Here is an 18,878-nt window from a genome sequence, read left to right on the forward strand (position 1 = left end):
GATGTTAGGACTAGTCTATGATTTAGTTCCCACGAATACATACTACATCACATGGTAATAGAACTATATATGTTTTGGTCACACAACATGATAAAATGCCATAACGCTAGCTTAAATGTTTCCTTCCAGATATTGACGAGTGTTCCAGTCAACCCTGCCTGAACGGCGCCGGGACGTGTGACAACCTGGAGAATCGCTTCCAGTGTCGCTGTTTGACCGGGTTTTCCGGAGAGAGAGGTGCCAGATTGGTGAGTGTGATGAATCGTGCCAGTGTACTTTCACTTTCTGTATCAAGAGGTAGTGCCCTCCAGTTGTCACTTTGTAAGGAATTGAATGTTTTTCTCCCAATACCACGAAGTGCTGCATAAAGTACGATCAAAGACAGTGGTTAAAGGTCATGGAGTCTTCTGCAGAGGCAATCAAGGTACAATCTATGTACAATCTTTGTAAGCATGGTAAGAGAAGATTTAAAATCCTACCAACAATATTTACGTACAACGCACATTTCCTTTTATTTTTTTCCTTTCATTGATATTCTCATTTTTTTATTTTGTCAACACATTGGCGAAATACCTGTAGAGAGTTCGTATATAATTATCATGACATTGGCTTATCATCTGTATTTACGTGTATTTGTTTGAACAGAGGGAGATGACTGCTCCGGTGATCCGTGTCTCAATGGAGGAACCTGCACTGATGGAGACAATGCTTTTACCTGCGAATGTGCAGCGGGTTTCACGGGGATACGATGTGAAACAAGTAAGCACGATCGAAACCGAATTCTACCACCTTACGATATTCTACCACTTTCATCGTGCTATTTTGTAATCGCCGCAGACATGCGGTCAGATTTTTAATTGAATTGTTCTTTGTTGTTGTTGTTGTAATTATGCTTAAGTTTACCAAGATACCATCAATGACTATACGTAGTGTCTGTAAATCTTATTTTTATGCCTCCGCAACGAAGTGGCCGGAGGCATTATGTTTTCGGGTCGTCCGTCCGTCCGTCCGTCCCGTTTTGTTTTTGTCGATATCTCAAGAACCGTGTGGTGGTTTTACATCAAACTTGGTATGAGGGTATATCCTTGGGGGATAATACTTTGTGTGGATTTTAGGGTCACAGGGTCAAAGTGTTGTGTAGCGGATGTTTTGCTACTTGGGATCGGTTGATATTAATTCTGAGAGGTACACATCATAGTAAAAATGAGTTTCGACACAGTTCATTTGAGTTTCCATACGTGTGCTTTACTTGAGAGGCGTTTTGGAGGCGATCCTCTCTCTTCGAGCGTCAGAATCCAAGTCTTCTTCTCTGCATGTTCTACAACTTGTAATTCACTTCATACATTCAATCATGAGTATTACACTGTTGGTTACACACTATGAATGGATGAATGGGGTGGAGTCTTCATGTTAAAGAGGGGTTTTAATTGGGCAAAACTTTGGTTGTTATAGGAACAAAGGCGGGACTAGTTTTATAAAGGAGGTAGTATTCTTGGATTTGGAATGAACAACAATTCTAAGTAATCAATGGGGGAACGGCAGGATGTTTAGGTTTGGCTTAGCCTGGTCGTAAATTAGGTGGGGCTAGAAGTACCCAAGGGATGATGAAGGTCGATGACTCACTGGATGAGGTGGAGAGTATTGGTAGGGGTCATTGACTGGTGGAGGTGAACTGGTGGTGTATATCCAGTCATCAATAGAATGGGAGGGGGTAGTGATAACTTTGTGTATTATTACACAACATCCCTTTTGTTTGGAAATTAAGACTCCTCTCTTATTTTTTTTTTTTTTGGAGGGGGAATGGGTTTACACACGATAAAGCAGTATCAATACTGGGTGACAAAATTAAAGGCGATTGACCATGTACAAAACATGCTTGTGAAACCGTTTATCATAGTTCCAAACTCTTTCATACTTTCTCTCTTTCTCAAATCCCTACAATAATAATTTACAATTAAATCAATTAAACCAATAACTGTATATGAAATGCACGATGAAGACATTTAAGTTCTTCTTTAAGTTCTGCTTAAAAGACTTAGTCATGCCGAGGAGGTGTATGATACATGAACTTATTTTACCATTGAGTGAAATATCCTTGTCTTGTTTGTATTTTGGGAACTATTCAAGTTACCAAATTAAGATATCATATTCAATAATGTCTTTACCATTTTGAGGATATAGATTTAAAGCAAGTCAAATTAGATTGTGCAGACTTATGCACTATAATAATACATGTATTTACAAAATGTTGTGCAGACTTATGCACTGTAGACAAATCATTAATGTGATCTTGCCTATCATAAAACAATGGCAATTCATGTAACACAAAACAGAGTAAAAACAATTCGCTGGTCATTATTCTGTGTAGTGCGATAAACAATCTGATCCAAATAACAACCTTGAGTGCTTGTATCTAATGCACTATCCATACATATGTCTTCGTAATAAAATCATTGGGAAGATAATAGGAACGCTCAAGGAATAAAAGTCAAGTATATGATCCAGGCAAAATGTCATTCAATTTTGAAGGACTATCATAGAATGTCATGGCTTACAAACCTTTCCTATTTAATCATATATGCAAATTTCCCAATTGATAAAAATTAAAACATGAAATGAACGTGGAAACAAGCACTTTCAAGCTTGCTTTAATTCTAACAAGTATAATCTCAACTTGCAAGTAAATGAATGTTCACTTAATGAAACAATTATCGTTCATGACAAGTACTTTCAAACTTGTCATGTCACATGTATATTACTAGAAACAATCAAATTGAGTCAAATGTCATCCATCAATCCACATTGAACTAGATACTTGATCAAATCTTTCACAAAAGAGTATGCTGAAATAACTTCAAATTTCATCAAACATAGGCTACTGAATATCTCATCAATATGGTGGAAGGTCAACAGGTATACTCAAGGTATTGATAGCGTCTATGTTAAGAGGGGCCCATATACTTCATTTTGAGGTATCAACATAGAATAAATTCACCATCAATCCTATCCTGTTAAGCAAAGGTTTCCTTCCATACTCTTCCATACTAATGTCAAATTGACGAACGATTGAACAAGTACTTTCAAACTTGTTAGTATCATTTAAACGAGTCATTCAAGCTCGTTACACATCAAATTGATGCCACATAATGATTAATATCGTTCAAAACTGAACATACTGTCTTGCAAAAGATATAATCGTAGTCAACATTTAATGGATAGGATGACTATCCTAACATAACCTTTGTTTCACACTAAAAGGAAGTTACATAACATAACAATATAACATAACATAACATGGTCACATAAGAATACGATTTTTTAGTTCGCCTGGAACTCTGTGCTACTTGAAAATAAGAGAAAAATGAGACTATTTACATAATATACAATCATCACGAGAATTGGTCAGTCTTCTATGGTTTTCTCTTTGAATTACAATGGGTGTGTATAGTATCCTTGTATTATCTTATGTCCAACCTGTACTGTAGATGAAGTAATGTTAATTTTGCTTGTGGAGGCTGTCATGAACTGGTCAACCTGTCTTGTCTCTTTTTTTTTTTTTTGGGGGGGGGGGGGGTCTTGTCGATATCATTTTGTTTTGAGCTGTCCAGCTACAATATCCATGTATACAATTTATGTATGGTCAGGAGTGTTAGGGGTGAACGGTTCAAGTACTGTTTCTCTCGGCAATGGTCCTTGGGGGCACATTGCATTTCATTCTGTCTGTCGTCGAGTCTGGGTTCAGTGGAAACGTGATTGGGTCTGTTAGTTTTATGGTAGGACACATTTTATGTCATTGTTACATGGTGAAAATGAAAGGATATAGTTTTGCATGTTGTTGAACCATGCTGGTAGTGATTTTTTTTTATAATAACAGAATGAGAAACTCTTGATTGTTGAAAAAGAGAGTTAAATTATACCATTGAGTTTATCTCTAGTGAGTGCAGCATCCAATGGTATAGAAGTTAGTGCAGAGTGTCAATAATCTAGCCAAATTCTAAATAGGCAGTGTATACTCCATATTCCACTCTTGTGCTCGCTCTCATTCAAATTGGAACAATGAAATTGTGTTTCACTTACCGGTCATAATAAAGGATTTGACAAATGTTGACACATAGCATGCCGAGGATGTGTCGAAAGAAGGTAAAATTTACAAAAAAGAAAAAAGAAATAAGTATGTTCTAATCAAAGTGTCACTGTACAGAAAATCAATTTCAGGGATGAATCAGTCATTCCAAGTGTCAATCTACGAAATTGCTGTGGGTCGCGCTAGTTGTTGTCCGTTGTTGGGGTTGAGTAGATTATTTCGCGTGTCGATGCTAGTTGGCGATGTCCGTGTTGTGCAGCCGTGGTCGCGGAAACATACATCATGGACGTCGTCTGGTAGGTCTGGCTGTCATCAGCGGTGGGGTGATCAGTCTGTCAATCCTGTAGTAATAGGGGTAGTTCGTTGTCTAGGTCGTCGGTATCAATCATCTTCAGTTCTGGTGGATGATTCGTCATGGCAGTGTTTTGTCGAAATTTAAGTTCAGTCAGGCAAAACGGGTGGTTGCTAAATATCATAAATGTTGATCCAGCGGGTCTACTGAAGGGTTGTTACAGAGCTGGCAAATTGTGCAATGATAAGTTTCGTCAATTAGTCTTTGACGTCCACAGTACAGCAAGACAAAAATTTACTGGTCCTGGGAAGATGAAACTTTGCTCCCTTTACTGGTTATAGATAGCAGTTCTCCACAACTTTGTTTTGCTTAGCAGCAGCTGATGTTGATCAGCAGTGTTTCCTTGTTCTCGTAGCAGTCAAGTCAAAGAAACTGGATTCTCCCCAATGTTTTTGTGATGAATTATTCCAATTAAGCCGGATTCTCCACCATGTTGTGTAGCGGATGTTTTGCTACTTGGGATCGGTTGATATTAATTCTGAGAGGTACACATCATAGTAAAAATGAGTTTCGACACAGTTCATTTGAGTTTCCATACGTGTGCTTTACTTGAGAGGCGTTTTGGAGGCGATCCTCTCTCTTAGAGCGTCAGAATCCAAGTCTTCTTCTCTGCATGTTCTACAACTTGTAATTCACTTCATACATTCAATCATGAGTAATACACTGTTGGTTACACACTATGAATGGATGAATGGGGTGGAGTCTTCATGTTAAAGAGGGGTTTTAATTGGGCAAAACTTTGGTTGTTATAGGAACAAAGGCGGGACTAGTTTTATAAAGGAGGTAGTATTCTTGGATTTGGAATGAACAACAATTCTAAGTAATCAATGGGGGAACGGCAGGATGTTTAGGTTTGGCTTAGCCTGGTCGTAAATTAGGTGGGGCTAGAAGTACCCAAGGGATGATGAAGGTCGATGACTCACTGGATGAGGTGGAGAGTATTGGTAGGGGTCATTGACTGGTGGAGGTGAACTGGTGGTGTATATCCAGTCATCAATAGAATGGGAGGGGGTAGTGATAACTTTGTGTATTATTACACAACAAAAGGTCAAAGGTCACAGGTTATTTTGTGAAAAAAAAAATTGAAATTTCATGTTTTTCTCCATATCTCGCAAATGGTTCAAGGTATCTTCATGGAACTTAGTATATATGCTTGTGCCGATGGGCAGTGATTATCTAGGGAAGTTGGGGGTCATGGGTCATAGGTCAGGGGGGTCAAAGGTCAAGGTCAACTCCTCAAAATATCACTACTTTCCTTATATTTATGCAATGAATGAAGGTTTTTTTTAACTTGATGTATACATGTATTACCCAATATATATTCTGTGGGAAGTTTCTTGCCAAAAGGTCAAAGGTCAAAAGGTAAAAGGTCAAGTGAAAGTGCTGAATTGCACTTTTTCCTCCATATCTCAAAAGTAACTCAAGGTATCATCATGAAACTTACATATTTATGCATGTTCAACCTAACAGTGATTCTCTTTGGAACTGTGAGGTCAAAGGTCAAAGGCCAGGTTTAGATAATGCTATTTTCCCATTTGATACTGAAATTATACTTTTTCTCAATACCTTGAAAAATTACTCAATGCATAAACTTATAAAAGGGTCAAAAGTCAAGTAAAAATCATCAGTTCCCCAAATACCTGCACTCTGACATTTTAATCATTCATCCAATTGAACCTAGTTCTAGGAAAGTGAACATTTAGCACATTTGTGTCAAACCTGTCATTTTAATATTTTGTCAATTGTTTGAAACTGTCATCACACATTGTCAAGACATTGTACTATAGACCTATTAGGAGAACCATGCATTATGGAGGAGGCATATCAGTCGCCGTAGCGATATATCTAGTTTTTTTAAAGTTTCCAGTACACCAAAGCTCATTATCAGCGTATGTCGTTAATGTAAACACTATCACCCGCCGAAATCTCGGGGATCGGATCCTTTTGATTAGCACTGAGTCTACGTACAAGAATGATGGCCTATTTGATTTGTCGCTCGTTAAACATTCGTAACGTCTTGAGTCGAAACTATGAATTCGATTCGAGTCGTCACACCGAATGATTTTCTTTACTGCAATGAAACAGCCCACGCAGATACGACAGAGTTTCGCTAATGGCTTCAGTACTGATGCCGCATTGGACAGCCCAAGATTTCTACACTCGACATGTCTTTAGTAACAAGAACTTTTGAATCTAAATCCTTCACTTGGAAATGTCATGAAAATAATGTGACATATTTATTTCCCTCTAGATATCAACGACTGTGAACAGAACCCTTGCCAGAATGGAGGAATATGCGTTGACATGGTGAATGGATTCTCTTGCATCTGTTTATCAGGCTGGACTGGGAATCTCTGTGATACAGGTAATCTACATAATATATACTGCTGTTGGTTACATCTCCTCCCCATCCTTACATGATTACAAATTGTAACGCCAATTGTATACCACATATATGGTATCAAAAAATAGAGTGACTAACATGTATGGGCTCAACCAATTTTAGTTTGTTGGACATGTTTTCCTGAATGAAGACTGGGGTTTCTTCATATATTTCGATTAATATCAATCAAAAAAAAAAAAAAGAAAGCAATGCAATGATATCAACGTTCCGTAGGAAATCTACGGTGATTAAGATGTTTTCAGTCCGTTTTTCATCTCAAAAAGTACGCAAAATACTCACTGATCCACACGTTATCCCTGTAAATATTCTCACGTTGCCTTGTCATTCCGCAAGTTTGCCTACGTAACAAGTATATTGTGTGTCTGTCCTTCGCGATAAGCCAGAAAAGGTACCACATGAAATCTGAGGAATATACAGAGGGAATACAGTTTGAGATATCACAATCTGTTATATTTTGCCACAGAAATCAACGAATGCGACAGCAACCCTTGTGTTTTTGGTGACTGCGTAGATGCTGTTAATAGTTTCACCTGCTCCTGTGCCCCTGGTTACCGAGGAATACTTTGTGATGAGAGTAAGTATGTATAGAGATTGTCTGTTCTCCGAATAAGCACAAAATTGTATTAGTTTGCTCCTCTAGCTCCAGCGTTTGTTTGTTTGTTTGTTTGTTTGTTTGTTTGTTTGTTTGTTTGTTTTGGCCAAACTGAGTTCAGCTGTTTCAATAAATAAATGTCTCATTGCTTTTTCAGCAACAATCCTGACATGGTAGAGGACACACACAAACTGGTTTTTTTTTTTTTTTTGGCATTAGGTGACTCTTTCCTAACACAATCCTGTCTTTTAAGATTTACAGATATCAAACTGCCTTCTGCAAGTATGAATTCATGCTCAGTGTAGTTACAACTGTAATTGATTAGTTTCCTCAGAAATCTAAGAAGACAAAGTGTCATCTCTTTACAAGATGCCAGAATTCCAACTCATGTATCCAGAAACACATAAAAAGTAGAAGTGATGTATTTGACAAAGAATCTTTAATATGTGATTGAGAGTGACGACAAAGAAGTCATATGATATGATGTCATCGGTGGTTTTGATTGTGAATGGAGGGAGAGAACACACTCGAATGTGACCTCTGAATTTAACATCTCTTTTTTTTTCAAGACATCAACGAATGTGCGAGCAACCCCTGTCTAAATGGAGGCTCCTGCATAGACGAAGTCAACGGCTTCATCTGTCAGTGCCCCGTGGAGTGGGGTGGCGACCGATGTGAACTCGGTAAGTTCTCTATATCCCGGAACCATTTCCCATCCGTTTTAGTGCCCTGTGCTACTCTAGACCTTTTGAATGTATCTTTTAGATGGTTCTGTGTTCTGATTCAGGAACGGTTCGGAAAGGCAGAAATTACAACATAAGTGGAAAAGGCAAATTAGATGGTGATTCTTCACAAAGGCAATGCAATAACGTCGATATGAGACGGAGATCTTATTCGCACAATTTGTCTACATTATTTCATAAATTAATGCAATAAGAATGTGCTTATGAGTATTGCATCCTCCGGATCTGAGATTCTATTCTAACCATGAATATATGAAGTGAAAACATTCGCAAACAGACGACTGCATTTCGATTTGACAAATTTAGAGAGGGTAGAATACATGGTATAGCCTTAATATGTTATGATACTGACCAAGTTTTTTAACGAATGTCTGCCGTGAGGATATCACTTTAAATTTGCGATTTGCATTCGAATGATATTGATATCTTGTGATGATGTTTGTGGGGGCCAAGGCCAAGATCGACAGATCTGATTATAGGATATCAGAGCGTGAGGAAGTTATCATATTAGTCATATACTCTTTCGTGCATCTATAGCTGGCAGCTGCAGTCGAAACTACACCCTCACAGCCGACCGTCAACTCACCCTGAGCTCTCCCAACTACCCGGCCAACTACGACAACAATCGCTACTGCCTGTGGTACGTTACCACTCCTCCAGGCAGCCACATCCTCGTCTCCTTCGACGCAATGGGCACCGAAATCAACTACGACTACGTGTCCGTTGGCAACGGGTTGGACGTCAGTGATCTCGGCTCGCGCGTGGTGTACGCGTCGGGCTTCGAGTTGCCGCCTTCTTTCCTAACGACAGACAACTTGGTGTGGACGCTGTTTACTTCAGACGGGAGCAAAACAGAGGCCGGCTTCAGAGTCACCTATACGGTCGTTGACGATGCCGGTAAGTTGGGATTATGCCAACTCTTCCACGTCACACCTGCTGGTGACCCTTCGATTGGAAAGAGTGGAAGTGTTCCCGTTGAGTGCAAATTACAACATCAAAAAAGATTCTTTCACTGGAAAATAGCATTCCCTTCAAGATGCTTTCACACATCGCCCAGTCTGATAACTCGATCTCAATTGACTTGACCGATTACTACTTACAGTTTGGTGGCTCTCCAAAGAACAGCATTGGGCAATCGTAACTTTCAGTGAGAATCGAACAGAGAGTCAATGAGATTACTTTGATTTATGGTATTTGATTATGATATCAAAAATGTAAATCTAAGAGAGGGTGCTATGGCAAATTCCGGAATCAGTCCCTCATCTGTAGAATATCACAAGATAATGTAATTTGTTAGTATATGATGTGCAGAATGTAAACGCATCCATGGTGGACCATAAACCGAGATGAGTCTATTATTCTTTATGTAAATTCGAAACCTGGTGATATGCTTGAGATGAAAGAACGTCATACCTGGTTTTCCTACTTAGATTGTCAATTAGAATCACACCGAATTCAATAGAGAGCGAGAGTCAAGATGACGTGGGAAGAGAAAAATTTATCCCTGGTTTGAGACATCACTGCATTGTTCTCATGAATTTACAATGTTTCTTATTCCCTAAAAGTGAGAAACACTTGACCTGTTGTCACTTTCACATACATTCTTTCGGAGTCATCATTCATATTGCCTTTGACATTTCGTTTCATCTGCAAACAGATCTTGTTGACGAATGCACCAGCAACCCGTGTCTGAATGGAGGAACATGTGTCAACGGTGTCAACCGCTTTGACTGTCTATGCGATCGATATTACACCGGAATCTTGTGCGAAACTGTAATCGGTATGACGTCTTTATCAACCACTGTTTTCTTTCTTCAATAGAGACCCTAACAATATTATGAGCCAATTACTAAGTGCATCAACACGATCAAGCTTACTTCATAGTTAGAAATGGAACGAAGTAAAAATATTCACTACTCACGTGTTTCATGAATTGAATATTCACTGCTGACGTTATGATAAACATTGACAATTACTCTGTGCCAGTGCATTACAGTACAATATTTAAAGCACGCATTAATTCAAGAAATGCCTATGAATCAAATAATCGCTCATCTGTTTCTCGCATATTTCAGAGATCAACTTTTGTGCCAGCAGCCCGTGTCCGGAGAACACCCAGTGTTTCAGCGATCTAAGCGGGTTTACCTGTCTCTGTCCAGAGGGCTTTACAGATGATGCGTGTTTGGTCGTTAGTGAGTATGCCCAAGGCCATGAAATAAAACTAAATGAACTGCGCTGAACTGAACCATGTAACCGTAAAACATAAACTTCACCATAAAAAGACGCGTAAAAGACACTTGGCTTTTAATTATGGAGAGCTGTTTGAGGGGATCCGTCGTATTGCGATGTATAATGCTACCACTCGTTTGATTTTCTTGTTTCCGTCTCAGAATAAAATGGTAGAAGTCGTGACTCGTACTGGTCACAATTGTAGTAAAAATAGAAGAATTGTGAAAGTAATGACGTATAGGGGTAGAGATGGTAGCTGAAGTAGTTGTGACAGTAAACGCAGCTGTGAAAAGAATAATATCATAGTTGAGGAATGTTATTGTGGCTGTATTAGTAAATTAATGGGAGAAGTGGGAGTTGTAGTACAATTAGTTCAAGTAGAAACAATGAAGGAACTTGGAAAATGATGTGAAAGTATTCTCTGAAGGTAGCACGAGGCATCACACACACACACACACACACACACACACACACACACACACACATAAAAAATAGTTATTTGGGTTTTGATAGAAGAGGAGGAAGGAGTCGGAACAATACGAGTATCACTTACGGATACACAGGAGGTACTGACAGTAAATTACTTGTGAACGTTCCGAAATTTCCTCTGTTACGTGAATTTGAAGTATTGAATAACATCAGTGTGAAATCTGTTGTTTACTGGTTGCTTGAAAAAACGGGCAGTTATCGTGATCATTACACTAAGTTTACAATACAATTTCGAGGAAGCCCCTTAAATGACGATGATCCACTCATTTTCATGTTTAGACGTAGCTGAAAGTGGTCCTTGCGACGACTCCCCGTGCGCCAATGGAGGAACTTGCCAAGTGAACGGTGACGATTTTCAATGCACATGCGCCACTGGCTGGACAGGCGATCGTTGTAATATTGGTAAGCTCCGTGAATGATTATCCTTGCACGATATTCAGTCTTGATGTAAATTCCATGCGTTTTCCCGAATTGCGATAGATTAGAATTTAATACCTTTTTATTTAATCTAACTACACAGACCAGAGTTTAACGCATCATTATTTTGAAGAACATTAGAACAAAGGAAATGTACCATGTGTAACTAAATAGTTGTAAAAATGACTGCATGGGATGACTACTCCTCTTACATTGGTTTTACACTTCTTTGTCGTGCGCTGTGAAACAGATATCAACGAGTGCTTGAGTCAGCCGTGCTTCAATGGTGGAACGTGCATCAATGGCCAGGGGATGTACCGGTGTGAATGTTGTGATATCTTTAGCGGCGATCGCTGCGAAATCAGTAAGTCTGTGACATCTATCATTATAATACAGTAATATGGATGCTGCTGATAATGACGATGCTATTTCTACTGCTACAGTACGCGGTGCTTATAATGGTAATGATTGAATTCGTTCTTATAATGAAAATTATGATCGTAGAAAAAGAAGAGGAAGAATAGGAACATACACGATGATAATTGTAAAATCAATTACAAAAGAAAAGCAGAATATTTTATGTGAGACGCTTTCCCAAAGGCCGTGGTGCCAAAATCACGTTACACGGCTGTTACATAAAAAACTTTATTCTGTATAATTGCTCTAACCAAACCCACCTCTAAATTCAACGGGGTGTCTACTGGACAAGGTTTCCACTGTCACAAAAGGTCAGATTCCAAGGAGTAGAATTACATTGACGTGTTGAACCATTGCAAAGATACTGTGATGATAGAGATTTTGTATCTTTTCTTTAGTACACTGTATAATTTTCATCTCAAGACAAAGAAGAAACCACCTCTCAGCAAACTGGTTTAAACCAAAGATTAAGTTTCATTACATGTGTTTGCAATTCTGCAATTCTCTTACAACCAGTTGTTAATCACAACTGCCTTTTGAAAATCTTGCACCCCATATTACCAAAATTAATCTAATGTTAATTCTTCCCTTTCCATTTCTGTTACCTTAAAACAGGTGCCGGCGAAACTATCTGCGACACCAACCCGTGTAAGAATGGCGGAATGTGTGTACCGCCACAGGACAACGGCATTCAGTACACTTGCATTTGCGAGGATGGCTACATTGGCTCTGACTGCGAAGTCGGTGAGTGCCGGTTAAGGTTTATACATCCACATCAAAATCATAAATCTATCTTTAATAATAACAATCACACTAGGAGAAAGCAAACAGTATCAGCTATATAAAAAAGATAACTTGCATTTTTGGGTGTATGAAGTGAACAGTTTTTCCAAGTGTGACTGCATAATAATTATGTGATAACATCAGGAGCACATCATATATCTCGTCCGCACTACATTGTTCGTGGCGCACGACTATTCTTGTACAAAATGTTAATTACTGTAGTACATGTCAAAGAAACGGTAGAATGTAGGCGTTCACCTTTAGGTTTTAGACATGTTTCTGTTTTGACTCGGTTTAGGGTAGTGTAAGAAAGTGAAAATTATTCTGGCCAACGCTAAAAAGGAATACCTGTAATTCCATTTTACGCTTAAAAAGAAACTAGTCTCTCATCCCCTCCCCTTCCACTCTTTTCCCTACCATGTGTGTCTTTGTTTAACATACTTCTTTTTTATCCTTCCTGTATAGATGTTGACGAGTGTGCAAGTGGTCCTTGTCTGAATGGCTATTCCTGCACTGATGAGATTAACGGATACTCGTGCGACTGCGATACCGCCCTCATGGGACCGGACTGCAGAGGAAGTATGTTTCCATGGCAACTGTTCATCATATAGGCTACATCTCTCCACTAATGTTTTTGATAAAAGAAAGTCTTTCCTTGTCCATTAAGGAAGTGACATATTATGCTCATAATTTTTGTCGATATGGTAAGGCATTATATTCGATGTAGGTTGTTTTACTACACACCTAAGACGCTAGGCCATTTTACTGTGTAGACCTAACTGCTTATTTACGTGATTCCTACACGATTGTAAAAAGTACCTATGCTTACTTATAATTACTTTCAACTGTTAACTTGTTAATTATCGACATGAATACTATGAATGAAAGAAAATAAAGTAAAGACCGTAATTGAAACCTCTCCCTAAAATTATCCTTCAGCCAATCTGGCGTGTAGGAGCTTACCCTGTGCCAACGGAGGAGTGTGCATGGAACCGGCTCGGGGGAGTTATCAGTGCATATGTCCCTCAGGATGGACAGGCGACGACTGCAGAACGGGTGAGAATCGTTAATGATTGTTTATTGATCATTACAATATTGCCTCTGCCGTAAATTCAGAGCAAACATACAAATAAATAAACAAACAAACGAAGTAGTAACCTGTTGTTGCAATACTATGTAGGAATCCTTTTACTCTTTGTACCTCATTGTCTTACCAACAACTCCTACCACCGCATCGGTACTGCGACTACTACGTCTGCCACTGCAGTGATTTCTATTACTTCTCCATGTCTGTCGCATTTTATTTTATTTTATTTTATTTTATTCTCTCTTTTTGTGGCTTTTTCTGCAGCCGACGACACTGCCCTGCGTTGTTCGTCTGGTATTCAGTGTGAGAACGGTGGTACCTGTATCAAGCAAAATGGCGTCTCGCAATGTGTTTGTCTCAAGGGATTCACCGGAGCCCTGTGTTCGACACGTAAGTTTTAGTCTTTATTATTTTTTTGTTGAAACGTTAATTCAACGACGGGGCTTTCTCTTGGCCACCTGCTCTAAGTAAAGTTAAAAAAAACCCAAACAAACAAACAAACAAGTCAGCTGCAAGCGGCAAGTTTCCATATAAGTTTACAGAATGGGATATTTTACCAATATTAATACTTGACTGTGTATACGCGTAGCGTGTATGGTGATTAATGGTTGCAGAACAAACTATCAAACATTCAGACTTTCAGAGAGAGATAATCATAGTATCCAGAAGTTTAGTCATTATGCCCGTGAGAAGAACATTTAGAAGACCAAAGTATCCCTCCAATCTAAGAAAGTTTTACTTACGTTTGTTCAAAAGACATGTAACTCAATCGACTTGCTGCGTATTTTTGTTAATGATTATGCTGGCTTCCATCTTCCCACCTTTGTCATAGGAGATTTACGTTGCAGCTTGTTATGTGGTACTTTTACTGATAGGCTATCGATCATTATAACGTGCTGTGAAATTTGTTGTTCCAACTTTTTACGTGATTTTATCAAAGCTCCACGCTTTAAACTGTCATCTTCAGGTATCTTAGTCAGATGAAGAGAGAATCCAACTTTCGTTATGATTCGGAATTATTATTATTGTTGTTGTTGTGTTTTCCTTTTTGACAGGGGAAGATCCATGCGTTGCACACAAATGCCAGAATAATGCGTCATGTACAGCCATCTCCGAGATAGCCTACGAGTGCAACTGCGATGCAAGTCGCTACACTGGCTTGTACTGCGAACAAGGTATAAGACACGGAAACTCTGTAAAACATGACACCATAACTCAGACACCTAACACTAAGATGGACGATTAAAACAACCCGGAAATTTTACACTTGACCCTAAGACAGGGACACGAGTGTGTGACTGTATGTGAAGATATTTTGACAACTCTTCGGCGTTGATAATGTTTTTTTTTTGTGTGTGTGTCATGGAAATTGTAAGAGCAGTAGCATGAAGGACGAGAAACTTGTCTTCTTCGTGCGTAAGTCGTTCCCTTTTGATGCGGGACTTGATGAGCTGGTGGAGCTTAGTTTAACAGAGCTCTCATCTTTCACATGAGTCGACCAAACTTCCAGTGTACAAGATAATTTCACACTGTCGGTTCCGATGATGTAGTGATCGACGTGATTTCGCAAAATGCCGATTTCGCAAAATGCCGAACAATTCTAACCATGTTCCAGAACCAGCATCATGAACCAGCACTGCAGGCTGTCCGGCGAAAGCTCGGTAGTCTATTGGTTACCCACGCCTGTCTAGTAATAAGGAAATCGTTGGTTCGAGACCCACCCAAATTGTGTGCCCGTGATTTTTATCATGGCCACTATTAGAACACTACATAATCGGTGCATATTTACGTTGATGTGGGGCAATTTGCAAAACAGCAAACCATTCTAGTGTAAATAATCACATTGATTCTGCTTTCAAAGTGTTATATAACTGGAAGCAATGAATAGATTGTGGGGAAAACACAAAACAAAACCGAAATTACAGAGTTTAAAGACGTATTATATCACCGGAGTGTTTCAACGTCACAATCTAACTTATCAAAATCCCTGTCTCACCCATAGAAATTGACCACTGCGCGTCCAACCCCTGTCAGAATGGCGGTCTGTGTGTGAACTACGGCGCCTCTTATGGATGCACCTGCACGACGGATACGATAGGCACAAACTGCGAAACACGTAAGTCGTCGTGGTAGCAGCGAAAAAATCACTATAGCATAGAGCGATTGAAGTCATGGTTTGTTCAAGTGGCAATATTCAAAGAAGTTTGTAGAGCAGTCATACAACTATTACTACCCCTATCGTTACAACCACTAATGATAAAAATATACTACACGGTGTATTGAGAGTGATTATTGTATGATGATAATACTGATGACACTGAAATATGAAGAAGAATAATGTTGATAATGACAATGTCAGAAGTGACAATGTGACATAAGAGAGATTAAAAGCATTTTTTTTGGAAAAAGGAACAAATTATGATTCAGAGCCCAATAAAGACGATGATGTTGTTTCTTAATGAGACACTACAGGAAATGAAATATATATTCACCACCAAAAAATAAATGAATATATGTGTGTATACATATAATGTATATATATATATATATATACATATATATATATATATATATATATATTACATCATATATTTTTATATTATATTATTTATTATGTATGTAATATTCTATAAATATATGTATTCATCACAGCATTGGTTGATTATGGTTAAGAGGGTTTAGGAATTGACAAAGCTTTTCACTGATTTTCATACAGTTGTTGTGCGGCCGACGGCTGCTCCGCAGCTCGGAACAATAGAAGAAAACTGGGTCATTATCTTCGCCATTCTCGGAGTTCTGGCGTTCATCCTCCTTGTCATTCTCCTGCTCGCCTGCTGCTACTTTTGTCGGCGGGAAGACGACGAGTACAAGTCATAACATCAGCATTATATATAAATGTCATGTATACCGTGTCTTTCGTGGTGGGGTTTAACACATTGGTTTTCAATGCAATGATTGTGTTTCCCAATGGAGAATCTATGCATTTGTATTCAAATCCAGTCAAAAAAACCCCAAACAACAAACAAACTCTCCACTCGCACTTTTGACTTTGGTCGCCATGACATCATTCACGTTCTGTATTAAGGAAGACTGACGTTTGGTTTAGAGGAGGGGAAAGTGTGCGATATCTCCGTAGACACTGATATAGTGAACGAAAATTAAAGGTATGTAAGGAATATACAGGGTATATCAAATAATTCTCGTGGTTCGTAGATTGATTCCGACAAAGTCATTTTTAAGTAATATTTCATGTAAAAAGAAAGAGTATGTTTATAAATCAAGGTATCAGAGAATTTTCATATTTACATTGCTTTTGATTAACATGATACCTGTCGATTGTTTCAATGACATTTGTTTTATTCTACGTATAACATGTTTTCATTTGTAAAGTGCACTATATTTCATATTGCCTTCGCAAGACGTAATGATGTTATGATAACGTTTACGCTTGCAATTAGGATGTATTCTGTCTAAAGAAAACAAAAGGAAAATAACATAAAGGAAATTCACAAAAGGGTACAAGACAGTGTGGCTAAAAGACTGAAACGAAATCATTTTCTAGTTGGAAATCATTGTAATCATCTTGATCCCCTGTGTATATAATACATTTCATTCTGAAATATTTTAGCGATACAAATTAAACCTACTTGTTTGCTGCATAGCAGAGAAGAGTAGTTTAGAAGACACTATCTCTCTTGCAAATCATGTCCATGAACATCTCGAAACTGACTTTCAAGCTCGAGATTAGGGTCAGGTCGGCATTGATTAGGTAGCCACATAGCATTTTCGACGCTTCATCGCGCAAAACTGGAACGATAATGGGGAAAAAGGAACAATGGTAAGAGGTAATCGCATTCAGCAACGACGTGATGAACAGCAGTGCCTTTCTGACACTCACCTCAAGTGTTGAAGTGGATGTGACATAATACACTAGTTTGGTGCACATTCAAATCTAGACTGTAACTTAAGTCCTTATTGGAGTCTGTCACGACATGATTAAAGGACCCGTGCAATGCAAATACATGTTGACTTGTGTCGATTCATAAAACAATGATCTTCACTTATTCGGCCAAAAGTATATCTAAATACGTATCGTCTTCTCATAGTCATTCTTTTTTTTCCCACTATTTTTCTTCATTAACATGGAAACTTGCGAGTTATGCTCAGTTAAGGGAAGGTGCATTCCAATGTCTTTCGTTATTCATAATATTTTAGTAATAATTGCAAGATGATGACAGTTGTTTGATGATGGAAGTTATTTTTGTTTGTTTGCTTGCTTACTCTTTGAGGAGCATCTCCAAGTAATCTGAAGAAAAAAGTATAGACTTTACTATAAAATATATGGCACATATTTAGATACCCTTTTGGCCACATGAGTGATGGTAAGGGTGTAATAGCTGTTTTTACACGAGTCAACATGCCTTTACATTGCGTAGGTTCTTTAAGTAGAGCACTTTTTTATAACTAAACTGCACAACGCAATTTAATGTCAGTATGCTGTATCTACCATTGTCATCCATGAGCTTCCATTTTAAGTGTGAATATATAAATACATGCATTAATACACACGTGCATTCATGCATACATTCGTGTTTATTGTTACACATGTGGAATGAATTTCCGTGATTCATTGGCGACGGTTTTAGGTTGAGAAGTTACGCAATATCTATTGTTGTGATCTGTTATTCGTCATTATCTATTCATGGCATAGTGTCATGATTTCCTTTAGTATACAACGAGTCGGCGATCAGGTGTTTTTTTCTACATTGTCTTTCGAAGGTTGACATGGTATTTTTACTTGAATTCACAAACAGTTCATTGTCCACAAACGAAACTTGACATGAGATTTTAAGAACAAAAATTTATTAATTTATGTAAACGAGGAAGAATACTGATTGTAACAGAGTTTTGTCGCGCATGAAAAGAAAAAATACTACCTTTTCTTGCATGGGAAAAAAACAACCTACAGACATTGACAAAATAGATTCCCTTTATGGACGTAGACAGTCAAGGGCCGATAAACACATGCTATAGTGTTTACATGTATGTTGTATAATGTTGTGATAGATGACAGCTGTGAGATACGAAACATCGGGATATGATAACGGTTTTACGATGACTAATAAATCATCGTTAAGCAGTTTTTATGTAAGACAATAGAGTATAAGTTGAGTACCAAAATGCACAGACGTTTGACAAGGCGATCATGCAACGACGCAGGTGGAGGTAACGTAAGTGACAGTATTTCCAAACGCTGAATATTATAGAAAAGGATAGTTTT

The 18,878-nt window shown here is 38.4% G+C and overlaps 1 pseudogene; it reads left to right on the forward strand.

Annotated features, from left to right (window-relative positions):
* Positions 1 to 16,474, forward strand: part of LOC139742868 (uncharacterized) — a 48,526-nt pseudogene extending 32,052 nt beyond the window's left edge.
* Positions 16,475 to 18,878: the final 2,404 nt, after the last annotated feature.

The sequence above is a fragment of the Diadema antillarum genome, unplaced genomic scaffold (genome assembly GCF_040938485.1).
Source record: "Diadema antillarum isolate AM-2024a unplaced genomic scaffold, OU_Dant_1.0 seq00001028_RagTag, whole genome shotgun sequence".
NCBI classification, from domain to species: Eukaryota; Metazoa; Echinodermata; class Echinoidea; order Diadematoida; family Diadematidae; genus Diadema; species Diadema antillarum.